The 26,641-nt window shown below is 41.9% G+C and overlaps 1 protein-coding gene and 1 pseudogene across 3 annotated transcripts in view; one reads left to right on the forward strand and one right to left on the reverse strand.

The window, feature by feature from the left end:
• Positions 1-26,641, reverse strand: part of PRICKLE2 (prickle planar cell polarity protein 2) — a 363,728-nt gene that overhangs the window by 154,420 nt on the left and 182,667 nt on the right. Inside the window, exon 1 of one of the 3 annotated variants that reach the window (XM_071212136.1) lies at positions 5,082-5,543. The exons of the other annotated variants lie outside the window; for them this stretch is intronic. The gene's annotated coding sequence lies outside the window, so the exon portion shown is untranslated. Of the gene's footprint in view, positions 1-5,081; positions 5,544-26,641 lie in introns of those variants that run through there. 3 annotated transcript variants of the gene reach the window in all.
• Positions 5,303-16,726, forward strand: LOC139437678 (general transcription factor IIE subunit 2 pseudogene; annotated as a pseudogene).

Raw genomic sequence — 26,641 nt, forward strand, 5'->3', positions numbered from 1 at the left:
AGATCTCTATATCTCTTAACTTATTTGACCCTCTCTCAACTCTGTAGGGTAGAGACTGCTACTATATCCATTTTACAGCCGAGGAAACCGAGATTTAGAGTTAGAAGTGTCTTGTTTAAAGCCATACTGCCAGTAAGTGGCGGAGCCAGCATGTGAAGCTTAGCAGCACATCAACAGGTACGGCCAAGAAGGGGGTTCCACGGTCACATTTGCATAGAACATGCAGAGTTGAACCAGCTTCTTTACTCCAAGACTTCTCAGAGCCTTTGCTCTGCTGGTGTAAACTGTGATTCCTCAAGAGGGAGATGGAGCACACCACGTTTTCCAAACACACACAGAACCATGTTTTGTTTTCTTTTCTCCAGAAGAATGAGTCACCAAACAGGGGTTCCCTAGAGCACAGTAAGAGAACCACTGCTAGAAAGCAACACGACCACTTGCAGGCAAAGCCCCCAAGGTCGAAAAGGCTTGTTCTGAATCACGATCCTGCAGCAATTAAACAGGAAAATCATCACTGGTCCCTGTGCCCAGGAGGGACAGGAAGCAGGTCACACCCAGGATAACTCAGGCAAGAGGCCTGCGGAGGCTGCTCCTGCCTCAGCGTCTCTTCTTTACATTATTTATTCCCTTTGCGGTTGCTTTTCCCAGGAAGCTGCCCAAGGCAGGAGGGGTTTCTACAGAGGATGGCGGAAGAGCACGGGCCACAGGTGGGCTCAGGTGATGAGCATTAGGAAGAGGCTCCACTCTAGTTGGACTTGAGAACTGTGGAGGGTCTTGTGGAGAATCCTGGAGAAGGTGTCAAGATAGAAGCAAGCAAGCAGCCCCGGGACCTGAGGGAGGGGCCACCGGCGGGACAGAGCTGCCTTAGCCGTTCCAAAAGCAGGGAGGGGAGGGGCATAAACCAATGTTATCCTGAGCCACCTGGGTCCAGCACTTAGAGAACCCAAAGCAGATGAGCTGCACATTCCTCAAGTGTTACTATTAGGCAGTTTCCCCTAAATTCTACCACAGTGGACTACATATGAAGGGCCCTCAAAAGTTGCCTGATGAATGTCAGCAACTTAGAGAAAGGATTTTCAGAAGACAGAGTGGGGAAGAGGGACTCACCAGGTTCAAACTGCAAAGAGGAGGTCCCCAAACCACCTACGGCATAATGTGATTGAGGCCCACAGCAGGGTCCAGGTCTCCTGCTTGGCCACTGAGCAGCCAGGTGCCTGAGGGGAAGCTACTGAACCTCGCTGAGATGACCTTTCTTCACTTAAAATTGAGATGCTCATAGTATCGACCGCATAAAGTTGGTGGGAGGATTTTTAACACAATAATGAACATACTGTGTCTCAAGCAAGAGTCCAAGGTCCCACTCGGGATACTTCTTCAAGTGCACATTTCCAAATCTTACCACAAACTTTATAAAACAGATTCTTGAAGGATATTCTCTTGCACACTTAAGTCTAAGAAAGACTGACAAGGCATTTAATCAGTGTGTGATAGTAAGTTTATACTATCATTCTCTTTATTACTATTATCAGTAGTAACATGCAAAAATCTGATCTTTTTTCCTACCAAGTTTTGGTCACGGATGGAGGTGATGGTAGCACAACATTGTGAACACAACAGCACTGAATTTTATATTTGAATGTGGTGAGGTTAAAAGGAACAACTTTAGGTTGCATATATGGTACAACAATTTTTTAAAAAAATTAAAATCCTTAGAACCCCACAACAAACAAACCATGAATTATAGTTAATAGTACATGTTAAACCACGGACCATGGTTAATGGTACAGCTATCCAAAATGTACCTTCATCAATTGTAACAAATGTACCACACCAATGCACGTGGTAATAATGTCGTGGTATGTGGGAATCCTGCATTTTATGCATGATTGTTCTGTAAACCCACAACTTCTCTAATTAAAAAAAAAAAAAAAAAAGGAAAATGTGAAGCAATTCTCAAGGGCCTCTGGGCTAAACCTGCAGGGAAATCATTCCCGAGTTTTCCCAGACATTGAGTCCCATAGTGTCTGTGGCTGCTCCCTCCACAGCCCCTACTTCCATTCTTCCGGAAGATGTCCAGACATAATCTTTAAGAAAACGAGTCTTCCTCTGCTTGTCACACAGAACGGCAGGATACGAAAAAAGAAAGTCATCAAAAAACCTCATGATGGTCAAATGCTAAGTATTCTGGAAAAAGAATCCCTTGCCATTTAGATTTTGAGATCATAAAAAATACATATATCAAAGAAACTCTGTTGGAACATTACATTGAAACGCTCAATACAATTTCCATGAAGTTCCATTATAGTCAACCAGCATCCCTGTTCTGTGTTTTGGTAGCAAAAAAAATTATTCCCTTGGTCCCTTCCCACTGACACTGGAATATCACACTGTGTTCACATTCAACCGAGCTCTCCTATTTTATTATATGGCTAGGAAGTGTTTAATGTAGCTGGATACTGTTCAGGAAAGACGGGGGAAAAAAACAGCTTGGGAGCACAGAATGTCTGAGATTTGATTTTCCAAATTATTAAAAACTACAGATTTCTGCAAGCACAACTACCCAAAACACCCGGGTGTCTCCCTCAGTTGCCCCATACAGTCTCCTAATGGCCCATGCTCGACATTGTTGATGCACTTTAGAGTAAGCCCAGCACAGAGCCACTTGGCCTTCTCTGCAAAGAGCTCTACAAAGACCATAAATGTCACCACCAGATTGCTGAGCACTAGTTCAAACCTTCCCATCTCACTCATTCCTCAAGACAGCTATGTCCCTAAGGATAACAATCACGGCTTAAAGGAAATCTTGGGAAAAGGAGCCAAGAGCTTTTCCTGCTAAGCAAGGTAGGAGGAGGCCAGTGGGGAAGTGGGCTCAATAAAACTGTCGCAAAAATAAGTTCCATCTTAAAGAGCTCGTGAAGAGAAAGAGTTATTTCAGCTTCTTAAATGAAATTACAACCCTTAAAATCAAAAAAATAAAATGAAAGGCTTGTTGACGGAGAAGCTTGAAAGACGGGGAGAGGTTGAGGGTATCACTGCAGAAAAATTGCCTAGTAACAGAGCTTTCTTGTATTACACCCAAAGCTGTGTACCATCTGAGGCTGATTCAGGAAAATACTCAAATCTCCTGGTAATTTCCTGCAGACAGGACATTTAATCATCTCCAAGCCTCCATCGCAAAAGGGGGGGGAAAAACCTAAACCCAAATGATTCACACTCTTAAAACGAACCTGCACTCGGAACAAGAACCGTTTTCTGCCCTTGAAAAGCAGCCACGATTTGTTATTCTAACAAAGTGTTCCTTTCCTCCAAACAGAAATAAAAGTCGCTCAAGGAGGGCCTGTACTGATTTCTTGAAACTTCCACCCAGTCAACAGTTTCTCCTGGCAGGGTCTCAGAAATCTAGAGAGAGCTGGGTAGTCAGTGACTAAGAACACAGGATCATTTTTATAAGCCTCCCTCCCCCCTGCTTTTTGGCCCCATGGGAAGATGTTTTATAGTAGGATGAGCAGAATTTGCTGCACATATAAATTCTTCACTGCTCAGCTCACTTGACACCTTTATCTGAATTGCCCAACGGCTGGGAAGATTTGGCAATTAAAGATTTGAAAAGGAATAGCCCAAATCCTTTCCAAGTGGTATTTTTGGTCTGTACATACAGGTCCATGTCCATCTAATTACTCGAGTTGCACAGAAAAAAACATCTGTTTGCAGAAAGCAGGGAACCGAAAGTATACAAATGATTCACCCCACCAAAACAACTGCAAATAAAGGCCAGCCCAACAAACTAAGGCAGGCCAATTGCCAAAATAATTTATTGTGGGCAAAAACGGAGGTTGGGAATTCATGGATCAGACTTTGCTCCAATTTTTGGAAGGTATCTCTTCCAGCTGCCTCATCTTTAGAAAAAATTAAACGCTGATCCTCTGCAGTAGGCTCCCAACTTCTTGCTTTAGGTATACACAAGAGAACAGACTGGGGGCAGTAGGGAGGTGGTTGGGAAGCTGAAATGGCATGTTTTAAGCAAATCTACCCCCCACCATCCCTCCAGATTATTTTCATTTTAAAATCTCCCAGGATACAGCTGCCCAGGCACCCTAGATTTGCATTATCTCAGTCCTCATTAACTCCTCACTATCCCAGCAGCTGAGAATCTGCATTTGGAAACCTGGGAGAAGAGCAGTTGCAATTAACACTCCTCTCTAAAGCTTTCTCCATACCACAGACTCCCCAGTTCAGAGCTAGGAAGCCCTGGAGAAGGGGTCTCCCCTCTCTCCACATTCAAGAAAACAAACGAACAAATTCAGACTTGCTTCATTACAGAAATCCACTAACGAGAAAATTAATGAATTTTTTAAGATGTAGAAAAATAAGCAATTTTTCAATTTTAGGGCAATAAGCTCAAAACACAAAGATTGTGTGGAAGAAGTAAATAATTTTTTTAAAGTAAATCTTATTGCTAAATATTTTTGATAGTTTAAGGCAGGGGTTCTTAACCTTTTCGGTTCCACAGACACTTTTGCCGGTCAGGTGAAAACCACAGACCCCTTACTAAGTCCACACTATACTGTGTATTATTTAATAAATATATCACACCGCACCAACACGTCCCCACAAAAATGTTTTTATGGATTTCAATTCAAGCTCAGGGTCCTGTTGTTAAGAACCATGGTTTAAGGGAAATAAATAGGTCATTAGCAATAAATAAATTTTTAAATATTTAAAGGAAATGAATCATAATAGATGAAAGATTTTTAAAAAGCAAGTTCAGGGAAGTTCAAATGTTTCCCCCTCAAAAGTAATGATGCAATAACATCATCATTCCCTCCTCGCATTCTATCGTTATCACCATTACTGGTTAATAAAGTGGCTGCGCAAAAGCTCGGCGGACACTAAGTCTAAAATGATCCTAAGGTCCTCTCCCCAGAGCTCAAAACCTCCCCAACGTCTAGGTAGCAGGACGCAAATCTCCCAGAGGTTACTTTCCCAGTTCAAGCCCCCTCTTCCACAGGAGGGTCTTGAAAACCAAGTACAGATGTGCCCGTGCACCCCCTACCCTTGCAGCCGTGGGGGGGTCCACTTACCCTGCTCAACCTCGCATTGCTCCGCCGCTGCGGCGCCTCCTCCGGGAGCCAGACGACTGGCTTGGGGAGGGGGATGAGAGAGAGGGACCCGAGCCCCGGGGGGGGGGGGGGGGGGGGGGGGTAGGGAGTGCGGCTGCAGCTAAGGAGCCCAGCTGGGCGGCAGCCGCCAACTGCCTGGGGCCGGAGAGGGCCCTGCGGGGGCACCGCGCGAGAGGGGCAACATGCCCGGGGCCGCCGCCGCTCGGTGCGCCGCTCCGGAGCTCGGCAAATCGCCTGGGTCCTGGGGAGCGCAGCGCCAAGCTCTCCGGGCTGCCTCCCGGCACCTTAAAGGGACGCCTCCCCACCTCCCGCTCCGCTTATTGGTGAAAATTCCGAGCCACAGGCCAATCCTAGGCCTGTTCCCAAATTGAGATTTCAATCAAGGGAGCTACTGCTTTAAAATTAGAAAGGGCTGAGGGGGACTGGCTGGGGGGTGGGGAGAGGACTCAGCCACCTTTCAGAAGCCGAAGGACACTGGCTCGCAGGCCCTTCCACGCGGTGGTCCTGACAGATGGCAGGGGCTGGAAGAGCAAGATTATACTGTGCCAGCCCACAAGAAAGAAGGGGGACGTGCTGCTCCCCCTGCCTGCATCCCTCTCCTCCATCCCAGCCCCTCCACTCACTCTCATCCTTCAAGGCACATCCAGTTCATCACATGCTGGAGGCCTTGCATGAACCCCAAGCTGTGTTCCTAGAGCCCCCCTCCTCATCCCTCTTCCCCTCATTCCTCCTGCGTATGCTTTTCTGTTCAATCTGTCTCTTCCCTTCATGCTGGAAATTCCACCAGGTAGGGGTGTTGGCCTCCCTTGTCACTGCTAACTGCACCCCGCGTGTGGCACATGTTAGCTTGCAGTCAATATTCGTTCCTTGAATAAATGAAGGGATAGATGATGGAATGAACAATGACACATGCCCTATGCTGGTTGTGACAAGACAAATGTGAAGTAAGACGCAGCAGTCAAGAGGCCAGACACTGATTTCAGATAAATCGGTGTTCAAGTACTCCACCTCTTACTAATTACGTAACCTTGGGCCTCCGTTTCCTTGTCTGTAAAGCATGGCCATGAGGTCTACCAACTCACAGGGTTGTGGTAACTGTTGCAGAGGATCGTGCCTGGACTAGAGGAGGTGTTCGGGCAACAGCAGCTGCTGTTATCACTGCTTGAGACCAGAACCAAGTCTGACTGCCAGTTTGACATCTCGATGGGTACACACTCACTCATTCATGAAACATAATGAATTAAGTGCTGATTTAATCCGGGCCCCCTCCCTGAAGTGGGGAAAAAAGAAAGAAAAAGTCCACAAGGAATCAAGGAGGTGGGTATAGGTGAGAGGCAAGGGAACTAGGCAAATAAACCAAGTTATGTTCAGTGATACATGAGCAAAGGCATATGTACAAGAATGTTTACTGAAGGATGGTTTATAATATCAAAATAAATATAAGCTTCCAATAATCATGGTTGTATGGTTAAATAAATTATGGTAGACCCATATAAGGGAATACCATAAAGTCACAGAAAACAGAGAGGTAGAGTTAAGAACACTAATAGGCAATGAACTCCAAGATATATCACTGAGTACAGTGCAGTGGGTAAAACATTCTATTTGCATCAATAAATCTGCAAGTATTATGCACACATCTGTATACTGTATATGTACAAAATGCTTATAGAACTATGCCTTAGAAACTGTTTAAGGTTATTATTTCTAGCAAGATGTACGAGAACAGGGCAGATCTAAGATGGGAAGGAAACTAACAGTTCCCCATATACCCTTGCATAGTATTTGAGTGTCTTACCATGAGCTTGTAAAAAGCTCCTGATTCTGGCAAGATGGTAGATGATGACAGTCTGAAAATTCCAACCCTAAACATGCTAGATAAAACACAACAAAAATTCCTGTAAAAGACTAGCTGACACACGAGAAACAGGAAAATACCAGGTGCTAGAAATAACGAGGTAACTGAAAACAACAGTGGTAAGCATGGGAAATCATGCTGTGATTCTGGCTGAAGGGAAAGGGGGGTGCTGTCAGGGAAAAGATTTGCCTTGGTGCCTTGGGCGCTTGGGTTTTAAGGCCCATGTGGGAGAGAAGACAAGTCCTTGGGACAAGGAGAAGCCGGAAGTTGTTATGAGACCTCTGAAGAAGAGACCTCACTGAGGGCTGCACCTTCAGTGAACCAATTGTTGGCTGGTCCAGTGAAACTCGTATGTCTCTACCTGTGCTCTGGGTAGGAGGGAAAAGTTTCAACTGAGAATTAGTAACCCTATACCTGTGCCTTTCTTGGGTTTGGAGTACAAATTCATACAAAAGGCAGAATCAGGAAGTTCAGACTGAAAAATTAATATAAAAATTGGTCCTGTTCATGAAATGCCAGGGAAGTTTTCATAGAAGCAAATGAAAAATTTCCCTGGAGAGCCACTTCTACAACTCAGACTATAACCAGTCCAGCAAAGCATGAGCTCCCAAAAATGGATTATAGAACACACAAGGAAACTGCCAATCACAAGTCAACAAATACAAGGATTAGACCCTCAAGAATTAGAGGTCACAAAACAACAATCTGAAAAAGAACATAAGGCAAGAAGGTTTAAAACGATTAAAAACGTTAAAATTGGAATTGAACCCCCCCCCCCAAAACAAACAAACAAACAAAAAAGCAAGACATGACTACTTTCTCCATGGATTCACTGAAATTAAAAACTCAATGGCTAGGTTAAACAGAAGATTAGAGTTTGTTGAAAAGAGGAATATAAATCTCAGGGCATTCTGCAAACTGAAGCACAAAACAATAAAGAATTGAAAAATTTGTGAGGTTAAAAAAAGGAGGAGGATAGAATGAGAAGGCCCAACATATATCTACCAGGAGTCTGGTAGGAAGGGAAAAGGGAAAATGGGGAGAGGGAGTATTTGAACATATAATGGCTGAGAATTTTCTAGAATTGATAAAACACACAACTCCTCAGATTCAAGAAGCACAAGACATCTCAAGCAGGAGAAATAAGCATAAGGCCATTTGCATGTATTAATTATTCATAGAAGTACAGTTAATAAAAAAAAACTGAAGTGGGGAAAAAAAAAGAAATGGCTTAATAACGCAATGACAGAGGTAAGCAGAAGGCACTTATTATAACAGAAGAGAGGCAACTTCTGCCATTCCACATTTGAAGCTTAAGCAGGTTTCCCTGAATCTTTCATCCCCAAATATAATGAATTCTAAACTACAGTAGGCCCTTAAAGGCATAGCTGTATATTATATATGCGGCCCACCTACTAGGGTAAAGTGGCAGACATCTCCTGGGAAAAATGTATTCAACAAGCAAAAGTGGCAAAGAAACCAAATTGAGCCCTTGTCCTCAAGAATCTTACCGTCTGGTGGCAGAGGCAGCCAGAATGGGGAGTATCATGAGAAGGGGTGTAACTGCTAAGAAAAACAGAAGGAAACCCTCTCAACCAGCCTTGGGGGAGAGGTGATACCCAGAGAAGACTTCCTGAAACAAGTGGCATCTGCACTGAGCTAGCTGGTACCTTCCGGGAAAAAGACATTAGAGTTAAAGGTGGCTTTGGAGCCCAGTTCTGTCACTTCATAATCTTGAGACTTTGGCCGAGTTATAGAACTTCTTCAAGCTTATCTCTTAAACGGAATTCCTATCACTAGTCTTGGGGTTGTTTTGAGGTTTAGGGATAATATCTATAAAGGATTTAGCAGAATGCCTGAACTATATTTGATTTTTACTAAATGTGTAGACAGTATTATTAGATAGAATCAAGTGTTTGAGTGGGAAAAAAAAAATCCCTTCTCTATGAAAAGATGATTTTATTCTAAAAGTTAAAGAAGACACAGGCTTCAGCCTAGTTTCATGAAACCACCACGAGAAATGTAAAATGTTTATTAAACATGTCCCATGTAACAGGCACAGTATTATGCCATCAAAATACAAAGAATTATCAGTCCTGGTTCTTCCCATAAAGGAAGCTAAAGTCTATGTCCCAAAATAGAACTAATAAAGACGGCATATATTAAGTGTCAAATAAGTGATTTTCTGCCATAACAGAATTTCTATCCATATCATTAAACCTTCAGATTCCCAACCACATATCAAGTTGAAAGAATTCAGAGTTAAGCAAGGGAAGGATTAAATGGACCCTCCTCAGTGTTACTCAATAGGTTTGTGAAGGGCCAGGAGAGGAAACAAGTCAAGTCCAACCACTGATGCCAAGTTGCTGGGCTTGAATTAAATTCAATGGCCTGAACTAAAGTGAATGAAATTCAGTAATGGCAAGGGCTGTGCCTGTCATTTGGAAGAAGAACTCAATCATGCAGTCTTAGAGAGGAGAGATTTAGCCAAGGACAAGCTCTTTCACTCATTTCTTTGTGCATCATTTAAGAAATATTTACATAGCATCTACTCTGAGAAAGAGTTTGCCTTACACACTGGGTAAAGATGGGAAAACACGAATAAAACATGATGCCTGCCTTCAAGGAGCATAAACTATGGTGATCCGAAATCTTCACCTGAAACTGCCCATGCTCTCTGACCTCTTTCCTTCTATCACCCAAAGGCTAGCAAACCTTCAGAAAACCATCTCAGTATGCAAGGCGTACATTAATGAACTGTAGAGATTGAACACCATCTTGTTTCAGAATGACAAATAGATTTCATTTCTTGGGTTAACACTGATTGATTAGTAGTGGCGTTCTCAAGTGCTGACTGGACAAGAAGACTGAGGCTGTTTTTGGCAGGAAAGCACGCTGTGATTGATTAGTGATGTCTGTCTGTGGATGGAGAAGGAGTGACAGCACTAGTGCTGTAAATCTGACATCCCCCATCAACTCCAACCCCCTCATTCCATAGATGAGAAAACAGACAGATATTTCTTTCCTCCAGTGGCATTTTGAATTCAGCAACACTATCAGGGGCAACCGAGGAGAACCTCCATATCTGAAAGGCTGCTGAGACAGAAAAACTCTACAGCTTGGAATATTTCTGATTAGTTTTTAAGATATGAGCGCCAATCCTTTAGCAGCCCTTGTATTCTGCAGCAAACTGACAAAATGCAGAAAACTACCAACTGCATTCTCCTGGTTAGCTACATGGTGCACATTACCCTACCTCTCCCTTAAGATTATATTAAAGCCTATTGCTTGAGGATTTAAAATGCACTGGGGGACAAAAATGTCTATAAAGTGAATATGTTTCAGAACCACAAAATGGATAAACACGTAGAAGAGCAATTAACATGATACTTAAGAAAAGACAAAGATTTTATCATTTTTTAAAATTAAGTGGTATAGATATCACCAGGCAAAGAAAGAAAAAGACAAGCCCTTATTTATTTTCATACAGACACTTTATATCCTAGGTACTCTGTAATACTAACTAAGGAGATAGGGTCTTAACTCCCTGCTAAGCGTTTCCACGCCCAATCTATCAACACTCACAACCATCACCTCGCCCAATCACAAAGAATCCCGGCTCATTCGCTGCAAAGGACAGAATGGTACAAATGGACGACAGATAAGCAGCAAGTCCAACCCTAGCCTGACTCAGATACAAAGAACAAATTGTAGCATTTGATTAATATGCCAGCTCTTCTGTCATGCCAACTGCAAAGTGAATTTTATGGAAAACTAACTCCTTGAGAAATAGGTCTAATTAATTCAGTTACATAAACTCCAATGATATTATGGGAGGAGGGGATAGATGAGAGAAAGAAAGTGAGAGCAGGAGAAGAGAAAGAAGAAGAGAAAGAGGAGGAGGCAGGAGAAAAGAAATTAGAAGAGGAGGGGAGGTGGGACGGAAGGAGGGACGGAATGAAAACAAAGCAGAGAAGATGAATAGGATACTTTCGAGGTCATTAGGCTTACCTTGAAACCTCAAAAGTTCTGCTCCAAGTCAAGATGACAGAAACATTCATATTTCATGTACAGCTGAAGGTGTAGGTAAGTTCTTAAAAGATGACCTATCTCAGAGGGCTCTTTTCTACATGAATTGGTTAGACTAGTCCTCCCCCAACGCCCAAATCTCCAGTCACTGGCATACCACCTTTAGGATTTCTGCCAAATCTCTCTTTTTTTTTTTTTATAAGTACCATGTTCATGATTTCTCATATGAATACATTTTATATCATCAATTAAAATGAATAAACAAATGGTGATACTTCCACACAATGAAATACTACTCAGTAATGAAAAGGAACAAATTACTTATATATACAAATGGATGAATCACAAATTAATATGCTAAGTGAAAGAAACCAGACTGAAAAGGCTACATACGATGATTCCATTATATGACCTTCCAGGAAAGGCTAACATAGGAACAGAAAGCAGCTCAGTAGTTGCCAGTGATTGGGGTCAGGTGCTGGAATTAGGTAGCAAGAGGGCATTTTGGTAGAAATGAAATGATTAGTATCTTGAGTATGGGGAGAGTCACAAGACTGTGCCTTCGTAAAAACTCATGAAACCGTAAACTGAAGAGTGAATCTTACAGTATGCAAGTATGAAAGTGAGAGAGAAAAACAACAACTTATAATCATCCTATTATCCCTTTGCTTTTTATTATTCTTCTTTTAAATATTTTCCTACCTGATTTGTTTTTATAAGATGTTTAACAAATTACTGGGAAAAAAAACAACTAGGAACTCTGGCCTACCAAAAGCAATGAACCTGAAGCTGCTCTTTTTTTTTTTTTCCATTAAAAAGGGAGAGGGGAAGCAGACTTGGTCCAATGGATAGGGCATCTGCCTACCACATGGGAGGTCTGTGGTTCAAACCCCGGGCCTCCTTGACCCGTGTGGAGCTGGCCCATGGGCAGTGCTGATGCATGCAAGGAGTGCCCTGCCACGCAGGGGTGTCCCCATGTAGGGAAGCCCCACACGCAAGGAGTGTGCCGCGTAAGGACAGCCACCCAGCGCGAAAAAAGTGCAGCCTGCCCAGGAGTGGTGCTGCATAGATGGAGAGCTGATGCAACAAGATGACGCAGCAAAAAGAAACACAGATTCCTGGTGCCGCTGGTAAGGATAGAAGCGGTCACAGAAGAACACACAGTGAATGGACACAGAGAGCAGACAACTGGGGGGGGGAGAAGGGGAGAGAAATAAATTAATAATAATAATAATAAATCTTATAAAAAATTAAAAAAATAAAAATAAATAAAAATAAATAAAAAGTTTTAGAGAAGGAATAACTCCAGCCCCCAAATGAGATTTTCTTGATGTACTCACAAGGTTTAGGGAAGGTTGAACAAAGAATATTTTTTAATGATGAGGAATTCAAAGTTAATTAATGAATTGACCCTATACCACCTAAAACTTTCTCACACTTTTGAAAATACTGCTATATAGTGGAAGCTCCCCGAGGGAAGGGATTAGTCTTCGCAGCATCCTCAGCACCTAACATAGCAGGCACTTGATAAATATGCAATGAATGAGAGACACCTTTCCACTGTGTGCCCACACCCCACTTCTGGGGAGAAAGTACTTGCTAATTCCTGAGGCAGTGTAGTCCAGTGTGGACAGTCTGCTTCAGGACTGAGTTCTTTTCTATAGTAAGCTGGCAGCCATACATTCCAATACAGAACACAAAGAACAAGTCCAGTACTCTTCTGTTGGACAGCCCTTAAAAATCTTCTATCAACCAAGTTCTATTAATTGTTCCTCATAGGACATGGTTGTCAAACCCTTTTACCATACTGGCCACTAGAAATGTGACACTCCAGTTAAATAATAAGAAGGAATTATTGTCAATTTTGTTAGATGAGAGAGTGACATTATGGTTATGTGAGAAACCATCCATTTTTTTTCAAAGAAACATTTTTTGATACATAAGGGTAAATGGAACATGATTCTGAGGATTGCTTTAAAATGTGAAGGAGGAGGGAGGGAGGGTAAACAAAAAGGCAGAAGAGATAAAAAATAAACAGAAAAACCTTGATAACTGTGAAATCTGTTATAGAGGGGTTCATGGTATTATTCTTTCAACATTTGACTATGTTTAAAATTTTTCTTAATAAAAAACTTTCCAGCATGATCTAACTAGGGCAGGGTAGGGGGGGATTTACCATCCTCATTCTTGACACTATGATACTAAGATCTTATTAATGGGATTCCCACTGAGCTATTGACCAAAACCAGTTCAGTTTAGTTCCTGTTTCCACCCCCCGCCCCCTGCCTACCCCATCTCTCACTAGACTATCTATTTCATTCCATACCTGGGTAGGTGGGTTTCTGGGTCCAAGTACAGTTCTGCTAATGCTTTTATTTTTTATTCAGTCCATCATCCCAACGTGTGCAGAAATTCGGGATCCTCCATCTGCCTCTCAACACCGGGCACCATCTAGTCTACTAGCTGCCAAATGTCACACTATGCTCTCTCTACTTAAGAACCACTTGGGGACTGTGTCAATTTTGCAGACTCCTGAGCCCATCCCCAGAGATGCAAATCCATTATATTTGGGACAAGGCCTGCCACTTGCATTTTTAAAGCTTTCTCAAAACCAAACTAATATATTCATTATCTTTCCATTATATCATCAACTAGGTTAAAAAAATTCTTGAGTAACATCTAAAGACTGAGTAGAATCTTTCTATTACATTTGAAGAAGGGGAGAAACAGAAATATTTATACTACCTCGGACTGACTACTTCTAAATTGAAAAAGTAAGCTCTCCAGTTCAGAGGGTAAACTGATGACTCTCAGTCTCTGAAGAGCATTTCCAGAAGAGGTAGTTTGTATGAATGTGAAATTTGGGTAACAGCATTTTCACCCTCTGGGCCGAAACCTTGACACCTCTTTTCCTGATGGCTGTGGGGACCATTCTGGCCCTGTATATTCAAGCATACTACTTTGGAGGTGTACGCCACATTCAGCCATGATGACCTGCACTCACTGGTATTCTTGGGAAGTGAGTTAATCAAATCAAGAGTTTGGAAAACAAGGAAGCACTATGCAAATGGCTACCTCTCCCACTTCCTCCCACTCTGCTTTTACAGGAACTCCTCACTCATTCCCCACAACACCCCTTGAAGTAAGGACTCTGATAATCTGCATTATTCAGGGGAGGAAACTGAGACACAAAAAAATTAAGTAACCTGCCTACAGTAACACTAGCTTGTAAATGCCAGGGAGGGAATTCAAATCCGGATAGTCCTGCCTGCAGATCCCTAAGCTGTACCTATTCGCACGTATGAGTCACTATGGCCAATCTATAGCATAACTCCTAGTCATGAGAAACACTTGGAAGATAGGGAGAAGGAAACAGGATGAATCAGAGTTGACTATAAACTTTTCATGTGTTCATGTATTTATCCAGTCACCCATTCACCCAATACTTATTGAGTATCAACTACATACAAGGCATCATGGTAATAAGCTGTAGGACAAAGGTGTAAAATTGACACAGTTCACATCCACGAGGAACTCACAATCTGGATGGGAGAGAGACAGATCTATGTTATACATGATATATAAAATAAAGCCCAATTATAAAGAAGCACTGCAGAAACACTGGATTGAGTGACCTGGCCAGTGGAAGGTGATGGCAGTGGCAAGCCTTGAAGAGTGAATGGGAAATCGTGAGATGAGAAAGGGGAGAAGTACAGTCAAGCGATGCAACAGCATAGATCAAATTATTATGGAGGCTCGAAAGAGACCCAAGAGGTGCAGGAAAGAGAGACATTCAGTAGAGCTAATCACCCTTGGCACTGTTGACATTTGGGCCCAGTTATTTCTTTGTTATGGGACCTGTCCTGTGCATGTAGGATGTTTAGAGGCATTTTTTTTTTTAATTGACTTTGTAATAATATTACATTAAAAAAATATATATATGTGAGGTCCCATTCAACCCCACCCCCCCACCCCCCCTCTCCCCCCCCAACAACACTCGTTCCCATCATCATGACACATCCATTGGATTTGGTAAGTACATCTTTGGGCACCTCTGCACCTCATAGACAATGGTCCACATCATGGCCCATACTCTCCTCCATTCCATCCAGTGGGCCCTGTGAGGATTTACAATGTCCGGTGATTACCTCTGAGGCACCATCCAGGGCAGCTCCATGTCCCAAAGATGCCTCCACCTCTCATTTTAGAGGCATTTTTGACCTCTACCCACTAGATGCCAGGATGTGGCAACCAAAAACGTCTCCAGGCTTTGTCAAAGGTCCCTGGACAGCAGAATCATCCCATGGGAACCACTGGACTGATGGGAAAGCTCGCATGTACGTATGTAAGGAGAGAAGGACGAGAAGGAAGAGAACGCTAGTAACTGGAAGAAGCATAGTGAGGTAGGCTGGGTCTAGATTATAATATAAACAAGACATTCAGGCCCCTCAAATGCCTAAGTGGTCAGCTGCCCACACTGAAGCTCATTTCCTTTGCAAGTCTCCTCCCAACTCTAGGCAGAATATATAATCCACATGAGAAGTCGTTTCTTTGGTAATTAATTGGGTAACCAGCTTAGACATTGAAGCCCTCTATTTGCACATGTGGTGGGAGGAATTCTTCAATGGCCCCCAAGATTTCTGCCCCAGGTAAAACCACACTTTCTCCTGGAAATTCAATCACACGTTAATCTAGATGCTGTTGTGATTTCTGCAGATGTAATTAAGGACCCAAATCAGTTGATCTCAGGACAAGGAGAGTGTCCTTGGTGAGCCTGACATAATCCAGTAATCCTTAAAAGAGAATGGGTTTTGCTTTCTTTTTTTTGATGATGATGATGATTCAGAAGATATTGAACATTTTTCTACTACAGGAATGGAAAGAGCTCGTTTTTTGAACAGCTTCCTTTCTCTCAACAGGCTTGGATTCATAATGCTGAGCAAGGAGGGCCATCCCATGTGACCTGCGGCCACTTCCCTGTGCCTCCGCTTCAGCCAGCCAAGAGCATGGAGGGCTGTCAGGTTCTAAACAAAATACTGCTCGTAGCAATGGATCGTTCAGCTTGGATGTTCTATCAGGAAGCTCTGCATACAAGTTTAAAGTTCTTGTTAAGATTATGAATTACGTGAAGACATGGCATTGGAAGAAATTTTGGATGAAACACAGCATTGACATTTTGGACTCAAAGAAACAATGGCTAATAACTGAGGCATTGGTCAACAATCCCAAAATTGAAGCAATAGATGGGAAGTATGCCTTCGAGCCCAAGTCCGACTTGAAAGGTAAGAAGGCTCTCCTTAGGCTCTTAGGTAAGCAGGAGTAGAGAGGCTTTGGGGGGATTCTTTTAGAAGAAATAGAGGATGGTCTCCCCAACTAACAGAAAGCTGTCAAGGCTTTTGGGGACCAGATACTATTTGTAAACCATCTTGATAAGAAGAAAACTTTCTTTTCTCAATGATAAGTGCTGTCACTTTTCTGTGCATGAAGAATTTCAGAAACTTTGGAAAATGTCATGGTGGATTCAACGGATGAGGAGAAAATTGAAGAGAGTCTGAATTGACAGGATATTTCTTTCATCCAGGAATCCGGATCAAAGAAAGTGGCCCCTATTCAGAGGAAGAAAAAGCCTACTTCATAGGAAAAGTGGTGATTTAAGACTCATAATAAACACTTGGCTGGAGTGCTGAAGTATTACTCGGACATTACTCCTGGCAAATAGCAAATCGTTTTACCCTTGAGCAGAGAGTTACAAATAGAAAATCAAGATCTTTCTCATTGATCCTTGGAATCTGAAGACTGTTTTTCCATTCAGCTTCTAGGACTGAGGAGAGGAATGGTTCAGTTTACAGACAAGTGCAAATGATCAAACTCAAAGCTTATTTTAATTGAATAGGAGAATGAGAAATGTGACTTTATGGGATATTCACTGTTAACCTTCTATTTCTTGGGGGAAAGGTGCCTCATATGGCATGCAGGTGTCTTTGATATTTAACTCTATTTCTGAATAGCTCCATTTTCCCTCTTTTGTTACTTTAGAGCAATTTGCAGATAGTCTTGAATGCAGTATTTGTTTATTCCAAAAGAACATATTTGTTATAAGTTCACTGTAGAAGGATTTTTATGTTAGTGAATTCAATTTGTTTCTTTTCATTCTTGGAAATGACAGTAAGCAGCTTCAATCTTTCACTTCCACAAAGGTACACTTTGGGGATGTTATTGAAGACTAATTTGCACTGTATTGTTGATCAAAGGAACTTCACAATCAGAACACAAAGTTATGCCTTTTGTCAGCCAGTTAAAGCAATAAAGAGACTCTAAATGTAAAGAGAAGATTGAGAGAGGGGAGGGGGAATGGGATCTTCCTGAGCTAGAGATAGGAAGCCTGAGGGGCATTAGACATGAGCGAGAGTCTCCACTACTGCTTTGAAGGCTTTGAAGACCGAGGGGGCCATGTGACAAGGACCTGAGGACCACCTTTAAGGGCTGACAGTGAAGTAGATACAACCCCAGGTACTGGTGCTCCTGAGGGCTACGGAGACACCTAGGTTCTACAGTCATTGCAGATGGCTCTGGAGTTCAGTGCCTTGTCAGCAGGCCCTACTTTGGAATTTGTGCTCCTGAGTGTGATGGAGTTGGACTCAGATGTGACCTCTCTACACTGTCACTTTTACTGAACCTGTGGTTGGCACTGGTGTGTATTCAGGAGACTTGACTCTCTGGACTGGTCATGTGCCGGCTGGGCCCTGGGCAGCAGATTGCAACTCCTACCCTCCAGTTCATTGGTCTTACCCAGGTCAGCCAAGAGGGAGGTGAAGATGGTAAATCATCACACCAGGGAACCGAGAGTATCTACAACTGCAAGCGGGAGAATCACATCCATCAAACATGTGGGATCTAAGCCCCCTCTCAATATAGAGGTAGAGTGGACATCACCATCCCAGGGTCCACAGGATTGAGGAATAAAATATGGATTAGAATGGACTTACTGGTATTCTACTAGAGAACTATTGTGACTAGTAATGGAAGAAAGTGTAGCATCGATGTGGAGAAAGTGGCCACAGTAGTTGCTGAGGGCAGGAAGAGTGAAGAAGAGATGAGCTGTGGGGGCATTTTTGGAACTTGGGAGTTGTCCTGAATGATATTGCAGGGACAGATGCTGGACATTATATATCCTGCTATAACCCACTGAATGGACTGGGGGAGAGTGTAAACTACACTGTAAACTATTATCCACGTGGTATAGCAGTGCTCCAAAATGTATTCACCAAATGCAATGAATGTACCACAATGATGAAAGAGGTTGTTGATGTGGGAGGAGTTGATGTGGGGGAGGTGTGGGGTATATAGGAACCTCTTATATTTTTTAACATGTATTATTGAGCCAAAGGGGTGCTAATGCAAAATACCAGAAATTGGTTGGTTTTATAAAGTGTATTTATTTGGGGTAGGGGCTTACAGATACCAGGCCATAAAACATAAGTTACTTCCCTCACGAAAGTCTATTTAGAGCAAGATGGCTGCTGACGTCTGTGAGGGTTTAGGCTTCCTGGGTTCCTATGTTCCTGGGGCTTGCTTTACTCTGGCTTCAAGGTTCCTTCCTTCCTGGGATTGGTCTCTCTTTCCACTGTGTGCTGACTTCCCCATGCTCCAGTGTAAGTCTTCAGCATCAAACTCCAAAATCAAAACTCCAACATTAAAAGCCCTCACCTCTGTTTTTTACCAGGCCTTTTATCTGTGAATCACCACCCACCAAGGGGTGGGGACTCAACACCCTAATTATAACTCAATCATGGGCGGCGGACTTGGTCCAGTGATTAGGGCGTCCGTCTACCACATGGGAGGTCTGCGGTTCAAACCCCGGGTCTCCTTGACCTGTGTGGAGCTGGCCCATGCGCACTGCTGATGCGTGCAAGGAGTGCACCCCGTAAGGAGAGCCGCCCAGCGTGAAAGAAAGTGCAGCCTGCCCAGGAATGGCACCGCACACACAGAGAGCTGGCACAAGATGACGCAACAAAAAGAAACACAGATTCCAGTGCCGCTAACAGCAACAGCAGCAGACAAAGAAGACACAGCAAATAGACACAGAGAACAGACAACTGGGGTGGGGGGGGGGAGGGGAGAGAAAGAAATAAATAAATCTTAAAAAAAAAAACTAAACAGTATTATGATAAAAACAAAAAACTCAATCATGCCCAGGTAAAGATTAGATTACAAGCATAATCCAATATTTCTTTTTGGAATTCAGCAATTATATCAAACTGCTACAAAACGTAACTTTTTTTGTGATTAAAAAAGATAAAATTAAGTTAAATTTTAAAAAAAGAGCTGACAGTGGTCCCATGTTGACAGTCAGGAAACAAGAGGCCTCAGTCTACCACAAGGACTGCTGTGCTCCTGGAATTGCCTGGAAGAGGATGCTATGAGGCTGCAGCTAACCATCACCTTGATTTCAGCCTTTCGAGAACCTGAGCAGAGATGCCAGCTACGCAGTGCCCTAACTTCTGACCTACAGAACTGTGAGATAATGAAAGGGTGTTGTTTTCAGCAGCTACATTTGTAGTAATTTGTTACACAGCAACAGAAAACTAATAAAACCTAAACCCCACAATCCTCCACGGTCCTGCTTAATTTATTCTTCCTTCATGAAGCCTCTGCCCCACAGTGAGCAGACGGAAAGCCAGGCCATTTGCCGCTTCCCACAAAGCACCACACTCTCTCACACTGATTCTGCTTCCCCAAATCTTCTTCTTTTCGTGAAATCTCATGTTGGTATATTTTAATCCCTACCATTGTATATTTCCTGAATGACTTTTCTTTCTCGTTTGCCTCCCTTCTCCCTGAAAAAATCAACATTTGGAAGACAGGGGTCATGCTTTATAGACTCTCTTGAATTTCTCACATTGGCTGTAATAGTAGTAAGTACACTGTGGGCACTTATTCAATTATTAATGATTGACCTCACCTTATTTTGGGGGTAGAGGGAGAAGAGCTATTGGATGCTACTGCCAGAACTCACATTATAAGTGAACTGACTTGAGCAACATGCTGGCATTCAAAAGACCCATTTATATTCAATAATTACTTACATGAGATAACTGTCTTTCTCAGGGTTAAGTGACTACTAGTCAATGACCTGCCACTGAACTGTAAGCCACCAGCCCCAAATACTCAATATTCATTGCATGTTTTAGACTTTTTGGCTATTCCTCCTTCTGGGAAATAAGGCTTGAGGCTTCCAGTTACTGGAGTTGGGGATTAGGCTCCTAGTTGACAGGCCCATTTTTGTAGGTCTCCAAAAGGAAGGCTTCCTTCCGTAATGTTATCCATTCAACATCTGTGCCCACCTCTAGAGGGGCAATGGTGGGTATTGAAACATATCCCACATTAAGACATGTTCAAGTCCTAACAGCAGTTCTGTGGGTATGACCCCACTTATAAAGCGGACTTCTGAGGCAGTTATGAGTTAAGGTGCAGCTCACCTGAAGAAGGGTGGGCTTTACTCCAATATGGCCAAAGTCTTTATAAGCAAGGGAAATTGGACATGGAGGCAAGGAAACAGAAGAGACAGGTAGAGAGAGATCACTCTGTGACGGAGGATTGCCAGATAGCCAGCATCAGATACTACAGACTTTGGAGAAAGCATGGCCTTGCCAACACCTTGTCTGTCTGTGGACTTATAGCCTCCCGAAACTGTGAGTACATACGTTTCTGTTGTTTATGCCAGAGGTATTTGTCATAGCAGTCCTGGAAAATTAAGACAGGCAATAAGAGAAACTGAAGAGATCACTTTTCTCTAGGAAACTGATAAACAGAGGTAGAGGAGTATATAGAAATTATTAACTAAAATAAGTTAAATCCATAGTCATCAATTATGTCTTATTGACCTGATTGCTCTTTACAATGAATTGAAAATCCAAAATAATTGAGCACTCTAAAAAAGGTATATGTACGGTGAAGGCTTCACCTTCAGATTTCTTTCCAGGATGAATTCTAGAATTAGTGCTCCTGGGACTTGAATTTACTAGCCAGCCTATGTGTAGTTTTCATTCACGTCTGTAATTAACTGCAGGTCAATTAAAATGACTCTAATAATTGCAACACTTGGGGCTGATAATGTATCAAAATTATTTATGCTAAAGAACAAGTAATTATGGACAAAAATCAGAGCCTGAACTTAGGAGTTATGGAGTCATGGCTTTTCTGGGAGACATAAAAAGTATCAGATATAAAAACAGGCGCTTTCATTTTGGCCTGATTGAACTCTTCAGTAAATTATGCCAGTAGGACCAAACAAAGGACAAGACTACCAGAAACTTTGGAGGGCAGAATTCACATTTGGTAAAGACATACTATGAAAGGTAGACTATAAGTGTTCTGGAAAATTATTACTCATAGTAACTGACTGCCTAGATAAGGGAGGTGAATATTGGGCAGGTATGTCACAAGCCTGGGCAAGTGTCCATGGCATATACCACTAAATGACCACAGAGCTCTTTCCTGCTGGCCTGGAACTATCTCAGAATCTTTCTCAACATTCAGGAAATGAAGAGCCACCAACTGATCCCAGTTGCAAAATATGATCAAGTCACCTCCCACTGAATTAAATGTAATGATAGTTACCCCTCTCACTCGCGCTCTAAAAGCCACACTTGCACTTGACTGAATTTCTTTTTAAATGCAGGAAAGGGTGGGAAAAGAACTAAGAACTGAAAAGCATCTACTCAGCTCTGTTTTGCCAAAAGCCACTGTTTGAGTACCTGAGAATTCTAAATGGTTTGCCTTTCAACCTCCAGCTTGCTCTGAATTCCTTCAGAACAGAGAGATGAGGCATCTTCTTGGTTTTCTTTGACACCTTCTCTTAATCTTCTCTTTTTGTGGAGTTCCTCAAGGTTCTTTCCTGGGCCCCCGTCTCTTCTCAGAGCCTGCACCCTCCAAGAATGAGCTCATTCACTCCCATCCACTCCCCTCATGTCTCTCACCCTCTGCCAGCTGATAGATTCATTTAGTGTCAGGCTACTCCACATACTGGAGATGCGGCCGGGAGCAAGATGATCACATCCCTTGTCTTCATGTTGCTTATGTTCTATTGTGATATCAGGAGAAAGACAATAAGTAAATACGATGCTAAGTACTAAGGGGCAAAATAAACTCTAATGAGAAGTCAGAAAAATGATGGGGAAGGGCAGAGGTGCTAGTTTAGAGAGCAAGGATGACCTCAAATCTTGCTTCCAGCCCAGAGATTTCTCCTAAGGTCGGAGTCACATGTCCTAACTGCGGTCTCTGTCCCCACCAGGAGATCATACAGACACAGAGTCAACATGTCCACAACTGATACGTCATCCTCTTCCTCTATGTCCCCTTCCTCTACCTAGACTCCCAAGTAGGGCACAGACGTCATGCTTAACTACTCCCCCTCCCTCTTCATCCAAACATCATCTAAATGTCCCTCCACACCATTTCTTCTCTACTCCCACTGCCATGCCCTGGTCCAGGCCACCTGGTCTCATTCCTGTATTACATCACCAGCCTTACTCACTGGACTTACTGCCAGAGATCTTGCCTCACCTCCCTCCACCCCCAATCCAATCACATTGGACATTTAATGGCTAGCATGGTCTTGCTAAACCATGCATCTGATCTTGTCATTCCATGCTCAAAACTCTGCTATGGTTCCCTAGTGCCCTTGAGATAAAAGAAGCTGACTCACAAGGCCCTTCGGTATTTGAGCGCTGCTTATGATGCCAACTTCCTTTATCAAAATAGTCCATCAGCTTCTGCTCTGCACACACTAGCTAATCTGATCTGCTTGCAGGTCCTCTGGACTCTTCCTCTTCCAACTCAGCACTGTCCATCCTTTCCTCTGACCAATGCCTCCTCATCCTCCTCATTTTAACAGGCCACCTGGGAAGACTTCCTTGACCCCAGGAAAACCTCTAGGGTGTCCTATCCATTGATTAACACAGCAACCAGCACACTGCCAAGCACACGACAAATATTTGTTCAATAAATGAGTACGTTAATTTACAAAAGTAATGGAAATGTCCCAAGAATGGAGTCTTATGGAAACCAAATTGATGTGTGATTGTAGCCAGTTTCTTTCAGGTCTCAGGCACCCTGGTCCTCAGTGATCTCAGCCGTTGAGGGGAGAATTTCCCATCCTCAGGGTAAGTCATTTACTCTCTCTGTGCCTCAGTCTCCTCATTTATAAAAGGAGAATAATAATTCCTTCTTTAGAAAGATGTCATGATGTAGAACAGAAATAGTGTATTTAAAGACCTGGCACAGTGCCTGGTACCAAGTAAGTGGCTCCACAAAGGGTAGCTCTTATTGTTTTAAAAAATTTTCTGCCTGGGACTCAGAAATGCTCTCTGATACTGGTGTCATTTCCCAGGGGTCATGACAATGAATGGAAAATGGAGAGACTGAAGGAAAATGCATCCTCTTTATCAAATGTCCTCCTTTCCTTTCAAGATCTTCCTAGCATTTTGTTATTCTGTTTTTATTCTGAGTTCATTTAGCTTTAAGCTCACAGTCTTTATTTTAATACACACTGCATTTTAACAAGTAGGTCAAAGCCATTTTATACTTGCAATATGATTATCATAGTAATTGTTGTATTTTATAACCTGCGAAATGCTCCCAGGGAGACCAGTAGGGACAGCTACAGTTTGTAACAAAAATAATAATTTCAGCCCTGCAGAATAAACTCCTCTTAAAAACTCTCTTGTTGCAAGTATTAATTTTTGAGGCTCCCACAATATTTGGAAATGGTAAGTGCTAATGACTAACTAAAGACATATTCAAGAGCATGTTACTTTCAGTAGCTTTATGTTGAGACAGTTAATAATAATATCATTAATAATAAAAATAGTAATAGCAGCAGGTAAATGCTTATATAGTACTTGAAATAGATTGAAAAAATTGGTTTGAATAATTCCCCTCCCTATACCCATGCTACGGGGTGGTTCCCCTACCACACAGACTCTGAGCCTGATTATCTGACTTTCTTTGACCAATGGGATATTATCAGACATGGCACAAGCAGAGATTTGAAAAGCATTTGTGCATTTGGGTTTTGTCCTCTTGCCGCTGTTGGGAACCCTGTGACCACAATTACGGGAACAAGCCCAGCTGTTCTTGCCTGCCCCAGTGACCATTACACCAAACATGTAAGTGAAGCCCCTCCTGGCCCAAGCCAAGGAGGATCAGACCAGAAGAACTGACCAGCCAACCTGAATCATAAGAGAAATAAATGTGTGTTGTTTTAAGCTACTAAGTTTTGTGATGATTTGTTATGTTATGCAGCATAAACTAACTGATACAGTGCTTATATTGTATCCTACATTCTTAAAAGTACTTTATATAAATGGAATCATTTAATCCCTAGAATATTTGATTGCTTATTTATTTCATAGATGAGGACATTAAAACACACAGCTAGAATGTGACATTTTCCCCTACAGAAATATTTATTTTATTTGACAGTTATGACAAGCTTTCCTTAATGTGAATAACCACATCAATGGTCAAGATCACAGAATAATATTGTGCTTCCAGGAAGTCTCACAGGAAGATATTTTGGATCCTGAAAGCAGTAGATCAAAAGTACCCCCGCCAGCTACCCATTCAATTCTATTTAAAAACGCTGATAAAATGTGACTTTTAGAATAAATTTGGAAAATATGAAGTGAATAAGGTTCAATCTTATTTTTATTTGTTATGTATACTTTTATCAATACAAAATTTTTAGATCATACACTTCCCCTATTCTTCATATATTTTATTCCAGTCAACAGGATCACAAAAGTAATATTAGCTTATTTTATATAGAATAATGTATACAAAGTATAAAATGAGTCTCTCTCTTTTCTTCTCTTACCCTTCAATTCCAATTAGTTAATATGACAAACTATTAATAATTCAATGTGTGTCTTTTTATACATTTCCTTTAGTTATGCAAACATAGTTATTAAAGGCCTAACATGTTACCATTCTTTAAAATAGAAAAAAAATGTCAGTTGACTATAAACTTAAGAACATATTTAAGAAATTTGGTAAAAACCTTAGTTCATGAAAATCAAGTATCTATAAATCTAAAGGTGTTTTAATTCTCAAAGCTGACAATTATTCATTTACTTTATACAATCGACAGAAAGGTTAGCTTCACCAATAATATACAAGAAGAAGATTTTCTGTTCTTTTGGTTTAAAATAGAATTCTTATCTACCCCATTCAAAACTGAAGTCCAATTTTCAGAATGGCCATGGTAGATGGTAGCCCAGGAGGCCTAAAATATCAATAAAACTGCAAAAGGAAAAACACAACACATGCACAAATAGAAAAGCGAGAAGCCATACCACTTAGGGATGAGAGAGTATACAGTCTAAGGAGCAGAAAGAGAAAAGAATGAACAAAAGTGAACAAAGCCTTAGAAACCTGTGGGACATCATCAAGTGTGCCAATCTTACACATTGTGGGAATTCTGGAAGAAGAAAGAAAGGATCAGAGAGACTATGCAAAGAAATAATGACTGAAAACTTTGCAATTTTAATGAAGACCTTGAATATTTTACCATCTACCATGCTCAGCAAAACCCAAACAGGATAAACCAAAATAGATCCATACCATGCCTTTTATAATCAAACTATCCAATGTCAACAATAAAGTTAGAATTCTAACGAATACAAAGTGCTGAAAGCAAAAGACTGTCAACTAAGAATTCTATATCCAGCAAAACTGTCTTTCACAAGTGAGATGGGGAGAGCAGATGTGACTTAAGTGACTGAGTGCCTGCTTGCCACATGGGAGTCCAAGGTTTGATCCCTGATGTTCCTAAAGCAAAAGCAAACAACAAGCAATCAAATGAAACATCCTGCTCAAGGGAGCACATGTGGCTCAGTGGTTGAGTGCTGGCTTCCCACACACAAGGTCCTGGGTTCAGTCCCCAGCCCTGGTACCTCAAAAGGGAAAGGAAAAAAAAGTGAGAGGAATTAAGATATTCCCAGATAAACAAAAGGTGATGGTCTTTGTCATCACTAGACCAGCCCGACAAGAAATGCTAAAAAGGGAGTTCTGCAGGTTAAAGGGAAAGGACACTAGACAACTGACTGAAGCCACGTGAAGAAATGAAGATCTCCAGTAAAGATAATAATGTGAGTAAATATAAGAACCAGTGCTGTTGTATTTGTGATTTGTAACTCTACTTTTTACTTCCTACAGAATTTAAAAGGCAAATGCATAAAATATAATGATTAATCAATGGTTTTAGATTCATTTTATATAATTTATGATAAGAACTACATAAAGTTGTGGGGAGATAGATAAAGGAACACAGTTTATGTATGCTACTGAAGTTAAGTTGATATCAAAGCAAAGAAGACTGTTACAGATTTAGGTTGTTAAATTTAAGTCCCATGGTAACCACAAAGAAAATAGCAGAGATTATGCAAACTCATAGAGAAAGAAAATAGGTTATGGGTGGGGAGAGGGGCAATGGGGAGTTAATTCAAAATGAGTATAGGGTTTCAGTTTAGAGTGAAGGACAATTACAGTAAAGGATGGTGGGGAGGGTACTACAACATTGTGAATGTGATTAATCCCACTGAATGGTTGCTTGGGAGGGGTTGGGAAGATT

This window comes from Dasypus novemcinctus, chromosome 26, assembly GCF_030445035.2.
Source record: "Dasypus novemcinctus isolate mDasNov1 chromosome 26, mDasNov1.1.hap2, whole genome shotgun sequence".
NCBI lineage: Eukaryota > Metazoa > Chordata > Mammalia > Cingulata > Dasypodidae > Dasypus > Dasypus novemcinctus.